This window comes from Branchiostoma belcheri, unplaced genomic scaffold (genome assembly GCF_001625305.1).
Source record: "Branchiostoma belcheri isolate BF01 breed outbred unplaced genomic scaffold, Haploidv18h27 scaffold134, whole genome shotgun sequence".
Classification (NCBI taxonomy): Eukaryota; Metazoa; Chordata; class Leptocardii; order Amphioxiformes; family Branchiostomatidae; genus Branchiostoma; species Branchiostoma belcheri.
Window position 1 is genome coordinate 652,519 of NW_017802758.1, and position 7,564 is coordinate 660,082.

The 7,564-nt window shown below is 44.4% G+C and overlaps 1 pseudogene; it reads left to right on the top strand.

The window, feature by feature from the left end:
• Positions 1-323: 323 nt before the first annotated feature.
• Positions 324-3,317, top strand: LOC109464204 (annotated as a pseudogene).
• The last annotated feature ends 4,247 nt before the right edge of the window (positions 3,318-7,564 follow it).

Sequence of the window (7,564 nt, forward strand, 5' to 3'; positions counted from 1 at the left end):
ACTGGCACGTTGCTAAGGTCACCTTGGAGATAAAGAATCACCAACACGTTTCTATGAATCGAAACATCCGTTAACGGCTCTTTTATTTAAATCAGTGCTATGCAACGGCTTGGCAATACACGTATTTATACCATACCCGGGCCGCGATAACGTTCGATAACGGGTTCCAGACCGGGCCGGGCCGTACTTTACGGTACGGCCCGGTCCGGAACCCGTTATCGAACGTTACATAGAACGATTCGAACGATCAGAAATCGCTTCGCCTGCGCCGCTACATCTTTCGAAAAAAGGGTTCTCGAACCACTTGTCGTTTGTTTTTCACGATGGCGGCATCTGACAGAGCTATTGTGTTTCAAGATTATGACTGTTCTGAAAGCTCGAGCTACATTGACCAGCAAAAAAACTCCAACACCAAGAAGAAGACAACGAGCGACGCAAGGCAGTTCGTCTTGTGGTTGGAGGCCCACGGAGACAAAAAGGCGCCTTAAAGATATTCTTCCGGAAGAGCTGGGCGGACTGCTAGGAAGTTTCTTCCTGGGCATAAAGAAAGACAGCGGTGAAGATTATGAGCCGGACAGTTTGACTTCAAAGCAGCGGTCAATTGCGCGATACCTGAATCCCGTGAATGCCTGCTGGCGAAAAGGAAGAGTCTGAAGAAAGACGGAAAAGGCAACCGGCCAAATCGCGCAGACCCGCTGAGCCAAGCCGAAATCAAGTTCCTAGAGAAGAAGCAACTCATCGGGCCCCAGAATCAAGACAGCCTTATTGCCGGACTGTGGCTCAACAACACTCGGCTGTTTGGGATGGGGTCAAGACAGGAGCACTGTAGTATGCTGTGGGGCGACGTTGAGGAAACGGTGGACAGTCAAGGCCGAGCTGTTCTGGAGTATAGCGAGAGAGCCACCAAGACTAAAACAGGTGCAACCTCCGACACCCGACCATTTCGACCACGGGCCTACGCATGCCCGGAGCGCCCATCTGTCTGCCCTGTTAACTTGTACAGGAAGTACAGAAAGCGCCGACCCATGACGCAGATGCATATCCCATGGCAGCTGGCAGAAGTCGAAGTCTGTTCCACAGGACAGGTAGACCCACCACCCGACGACAGCAACGAAGACGATCTCATCATGGAGGGGGTTGTGTTGCCTGCCAATCCTGTGTCAGAAATAAATGACAATCAAATAAAGTCGGACGACCAAAGAAGCGCAAACGAGGAAAACAATTTGAATTGGGACATGATGTAAGGCACATGAGTATGAGCGCACGTCACACAGTAGAAGGGAATAACAGGGAAGTTGAAACAGACGTTGGTGACCATATCTCCATAAAGTATAAGCGTGTAGATTAGCCCGACGTCCATCTCTGGACGACACACCTGGCGGGCTCAGGCCCAGACATCGGCCGCCTACAGCGCTAGAGAGCCTGGCAAGTGCATCTTCTGATCAGTCGGGTACTGCAGGTATAACTGAGGACAGGATATTTCATGTGCCTCTCCTAATGAAGCTAATAAATGAATTTTATTCATCCCACAGCACGCTAAGCTCCAGCTGCACTCCCATGGTCTCCATGACTACTGAATGGGAACGAAAGTTCGGAATTGGGTACCAGGATGCCTTGCGCTGTGAGAAATGTGGGTTCACCATCACTCTGAGACGCAGGCTGTACGAGGAGGTGGAACGTGTTTCTGGCCACACAAGCTTAAGATGTCTAGACCTGCGAAGAAGAATGTGCAGCTCGCTATTGGGCTGAAAAAGGTCCCGACGGCGGTTCAGTCGCTGTTAACAGGCAGCGTGGAGCTGTCATCACCGACTACAGGGATGGCGGGTCCACTCGTTTCACTGGCACAACAGGCCCTTTCCGACAACAGGAGGCGATTGCGGACAGTTATGGGGCTAAGGGGATAACGCAAGACGGGGAGGCAGTTGCTGTAGCTGCAGCAGCCGATGGCTGCTACAGTAATCCCTGTTACAAGGGCTTCCACCAGAAATCCACGCAGGTAGCGTTTCCCGTCATAGAACAGGGAATAGACGCAAAAAGGCTCTTGCCAGCAAACAAACCGGCTTTGTCAACAAATTTGGTAAAGACGGAGAAGCATCCACCTTTCCTAAATCTGAACCTATTGGCAATGCTGAAGAATGGTTAGCTGGGAAAGTTACCCAAGGAATGTATCAATGTAATGAGTCGCCACTTCTGCCCAAATCTCTTGTTGCTGACGGGTCAGCACAGATTTACAGAGGCGCTCAGTCTGCCACCCAAAACCTCCAGCCCGACTTTAAGATAGAGCAACAAGATTGTCATGTTCATGCATCGCGTCGTCAGCGGGCTAGCGTTTTCCGTGCAAAGTTAAGTTCCCAATTTCTGATGGGGCGGGTGGACCCACAAGGTGACACAGGAAGCACAAAAGGCCTTCTGTACTGTCTTGTCGAAAGCCATCGCTTCGCGCTGTTCAGGGGAACTTAGGGGAGCACAGGGAAGCTATCCCACCGACGACTCCAAATTTCTCAGCGAAGTTACGGACGCAAAACACAGTATACTGGACTGCTTGCCCGGCAACCACACAAAGTGTTTCAGCGTGTCATCTCTGTGCCCTTGCGTACCTGCGGGCTCCGACCACACGCCCGCCTGCCTCCCCAGGAAAACATTTTTTTGTTAAGGATACACCAATTCAATTTGTTGCTTCTCTGATTTTTCTCTTCATTGAAAAACCTAACAACTAGGAAGAAAAGTACTTTCTTCAACCGTTCAAGCGCAAATACGTCTTTTGTGCATTTTGCAGTTGATTTACGACCTAATTTTTTTTTTTTTTTGCAAAACAGAAAAAAATGGACAGGGCTAATCTGAGAAACAACAAATTAAATTGGCGTGGCGTAACTGTGGAAGACAGAGTTGATCTTAACGAAGTGCTCGATTCGAAGTTGTCGGAAGCCAAAGCTATGACGCAGCGCTACCTGCGGTCCACCAAGTCTGTCTGTCTGCATTTCACAGACGTATGCACAAGCCTCTGAAAAAAAGTCTTTGACTTTCAAAAGACTGGCAGAGATGCGTGCATACAGTGCTGTGCACACTGCGGCTGTGTGTGAGATGGGGGTACTACATTTGTAGTATCTCTAGCCCGTCTCCGACAGCACTTTGGTGTCGCACCGGGTTCAGGTGGCGAGGCGGCCCAGACGTTGTTGCAGCTAGACAAACAGGCTGCTGCCGACAAACACCGGCAACAGTCAGATAGCTACCGCAATAGTCGGAAAAGGGCCTCGGCCAAGACCGTATCCAAACGAGTCGAAAAACTGTTGTCTGAAACATCACCGTCAGTTTATTAACATATGTATTTTATCCTCTTTTTTAATTTTGCAGTTGAAATCGAAACTAAAATATGTCTCTCATTAGGAATATGAGTCAGTGGACATAAAGGCTAGGCTCCAGATCACCAGTACCAATGGACCGCTTACCAGCCTCCTGGATAGAGTCCTGCAGAACAACCGTGCTTGTGGGCAACCAGGTGGAGTTGATGTTAAAGGTATGTCACTCATTAATGTAGTAGCCTAAGGATAGATGAAAGCAAAGCATTTTAAGTTAGAAAGGAAAATGAAAATGAAAGCATCTGGTTTCTGATTGTTCGACAAATGTCATCACTGACAGAAATTGACTTTATTTTTTTTACACTACATTAAGATTTTACAGGAAAAAGCCATTGAAGAGCTCACCTCAGCTGCCATACAGGCAGCAGATGAGATAGCCACACAATTTGATGCCTATCCTCTTGATTTGATCACAAGGGCCAATGAGGAACATATCCAAGGTAGGTGGGTCACCAACTGTTCTACTACAAGATATTTTTCATATGCTGTGGCCTCAACAACGGTAATTTGCCTGCCAAAAATCATGGACGTCAAATTATGCCTTCAAGAGTTATTTTGCTGAATCTGCAGTCACCCACAATGCGGCGAGACAAATTCGTTGTCTTTCTGACGAAGAAAATAAGACATAGATGGATAGAACACTGCCTTGTATTAATATTATGGTAAAAATACGACTAACGTCTAGTACATGCATTTACCTCCAAGGGGATGCTCCAGGGCGGGGATGCTCCAGGGCCAGTATGAGGCGTTTTACGATGCTGCACGCATTGGTGTCAACGGTGACACCTAAGTCACGAATAGTATGTATTCTATTGTATGATGTTCTGAATAATGCTTTTAACATCTATCCTTTCACTGTATGTACCCTGTCTGTAAATATTGATGTTGTGATCATAAAAAAATGATTTTTCAATAATTAGTTTGCAATTGTAGTATCCACAAGTACATGTTGTCAGATTGCGCAAAGCTTCCTAAACTAAACAATGCGTTGTACCTATTTGCTTCCATCTTGGCATCTATTTGTCTAGTGTATGAAAAGAGAGGATGCAGAGCTGTTGTGGGAAAGCGGGCGGAGGTATCGATGCTGCAGGCATGCCGAGGGCACGGCCTTTTACCAGGCAAACGGTGGAGAGGTCCAAAATACTTAATTGCTATCTCTGTCTTTTTTTATGGGTTCACCACACAACGAAGTGGTGGTGAACCCATATTGCTTTTTCTGATGTTTCTTCTCCTTCTCCTTCTCCTTCTCCTGCCATTTTTTAAATGGATTCAGCTTCTTCATTTTAGGGCCTAAGGTCCTGAAATTTGGTATGGATATACAGTGGGCAAATACCCCTAGGCGTTTTTTAAATTTTTGTGATACAGGCTTTTAGAATGGTTTTATTTGAGTTTTTTGGCTGTGTTATAGCAAATGTATTACTGAGTTAGTGTGCAGTGTTACCACATTTGGACATGAGTCATCACAATGGAATGCAGGGCATCAACCAATAGGCATGCAGCTTTCCTCTATTCTCCTTGCTGATTGGCTGTTGGAATTTAACAGGCTTAACTTAATTAATACCTGCTCAGATCCATTCCATACTGACAGTATGTCTGTATTCAAGTGTTTTGGTAGGTATTTCAAGCTTTCCTGCTCCAGCATTGGAATGCGGGGCATGAACACTTCTTTTTTTCTTGAAAATCAACAGTTTGCATTATGCAATTAAAAATCCTAACCAATAATGTAGGGAATAGCTATCCAACTGTTGTAGTCTTAGTTGTATGTTACTTCATACTATAGTTATATCAATGTAAAGCATTGTTTTCCCTTGTGTTTCTCATTCTTTCCCTGCCATGTCGTAAAATGTGGTGAAGCCATTGCTGTATTTGCTCCAAAGCAAATGTCGGCCTTTCTAGTTCCATTTTTTTTTTCAATTTTCACTTTAATGCAGGTGATAATATGGAGAATGAAGTGGATATGATTGGATTATCCAAACTTTTAATTCTTTTATATTTCTGGCGGTGTGCCAGGATTGACCAAAATCTGTTTGATTACATTATTTTATGTTGTTGATTTTATGAATTTGTAATACCTCAAGTATCTCGTCTTATTTGACAATGTGTTATGCAGATGACTTGATGAAATTTTATTTGCAAATGTTTATATGGCATACTACACTAGTCAACTTGTTATCAATTGAATAGGTGATTATAACTGATGCCAGGCACGACAGCATTACCAACTGTGACTACACCAAGGTGTCAGCACTGTCAATGAGGTAATAGTACATTTGGCTTGGCATGGTTTAAATGCATTTGGTTTAACTTTGGCTTTATTTTTGGATACATAAATTATGATAATTCATTACAATGTAGCTGTTTGCTATTCTTTGTGCATGTGAAGTATCATTGTGGAGTTTTCGCTAACAGTTTCCAGTTTTCTTCTCAAAGTAACTCGAAGGTGGTTACCCTGGCAACAATATCAAGCAAAAAAGAATACGCAGCACAGGCCAGAGAGGCAAAAGGAATCAAAAAGGTTATGGACGACCTGGAGAGCAAAGAAAATTATTATTCGTTGCTTTTACCTTTAGTGCCAGTAGTACTGCTAGAAAATGTCTGGAGGACACAAAGACAAACGTGTAATGTATGATACTTGATGTTCATAGCTAGCACTTTGCAAGAAAATGGCTACAGAGAAGACAAGTGTGTTTCATTTTTCGCTTTACTTTCCTTCTGTGCATTACCCACCAAGATGACTAGTGATTATCTGGACCAAATCACATTTTCTATGCTTTTGGTATGCGCGTGGTTAAAGGAGCCCACGACAACCTAAAGGTTGTAAACAGACTGTACCAGGACAAGGGGGTTAAGAACTCCAACGACACATGGCATGGTAGGAAAAGGAGTTTAAGCTGACATTAATCTGATTTTTTTTTTTAATGACTAAAATTAAACTGCTTTGTAATCACACACACAGCTCCCTAACATCGGATTTCGGGACTTCTTGTAACGGACGACATATTACGTGCAGCAGTCCCAGATGTTGCTGCACCTGATCAGTAATAGCATAGACATCAGTAGTAAAACAGAAAATGATTTAGAAGAAAACGAAATTTTGCAAAGAAAGATAGATGAAGAAATTGGGGTACTTGTTCAAAACAAATACATTTGATAACAACTATTGATGAAGCTCTTTGTAATCTGGAGATGAATAAGCAACAAGAGCGTGATAATACAAGGGACTGGGTCTTTGAAACAGAAAACAATATTTTAAAGATAGTATGAAGTGTTTCAGAAGGGCTAACATCTGGCAAACATTTAAAAGTACCTAGCCAGTACTGTCGCCCCACCGGACGGAGGAGGTCCTGCTTGAGGGGCGAAACCTCCGAGGATGCCCGGACAGCAGCTAACGATGTCAGGGGAGCAGCCACCTAGCTGTATTGAAGTAAGTGAAATGCACTAAATAGTATTAGCACAAAGCATGATAGGGATATTGCAGAGGGCAAGCTCTGTGTTTCTACTAGTAAGAACTTTGAACTGTTACGACTATAAAGTCAAAAGGGCATAAAAATTGCAAAAAACGTTATTACAAAGTAAGTGCTAGCTAAGGTGAAATGGAGAATACAAGCCGAAGAGTAAGAAACGATATGACCAACATCCAACAGCATCAACTTTTCCTCAGAAAAAGAGAAAGGAAGAATCAAGAAATGTTCATAAAAACCACTATTATGTTCAGATGGTTGTTACCTTTTGAGGGAATTGTCTACGAGAACTCTTGTGAGACCGCACGAGTCTCTAAACACGTGAAACGGGCGAGAGCATGTCGGGACATGTATAGACTCACGTCATTATACAGTTCTTAAGTCGGACTGATCCCTACGTCCAGTTATTTATTCCTCTCTCCTCCCCTGAGTTTATATCGGTCCCGGTCCCACAGACCCTTTCCCAGAGTTTTCCCCAATTATGTACGGAGCCGGGAAGAGGAAGATATGAGTACCCGCGCGGTACGCAATGTCACCCGTGGACGACCCGAGTGGCCTTCTACCCCGGCCGACAAGCTGGCAGAGCAGCTGAGCAACGAGATTTTCGACGTTTCGAAGCGGATAGAACAGATGAAAGTCGAATTAGTACCCCATGTCACCCGTATTACAAACGGCGCGACGGAAGAAGAAGTCATCACAGCTTACAAGGAAAAAGTGAAGACTTTTGAGAATACAACGAGGGAAACA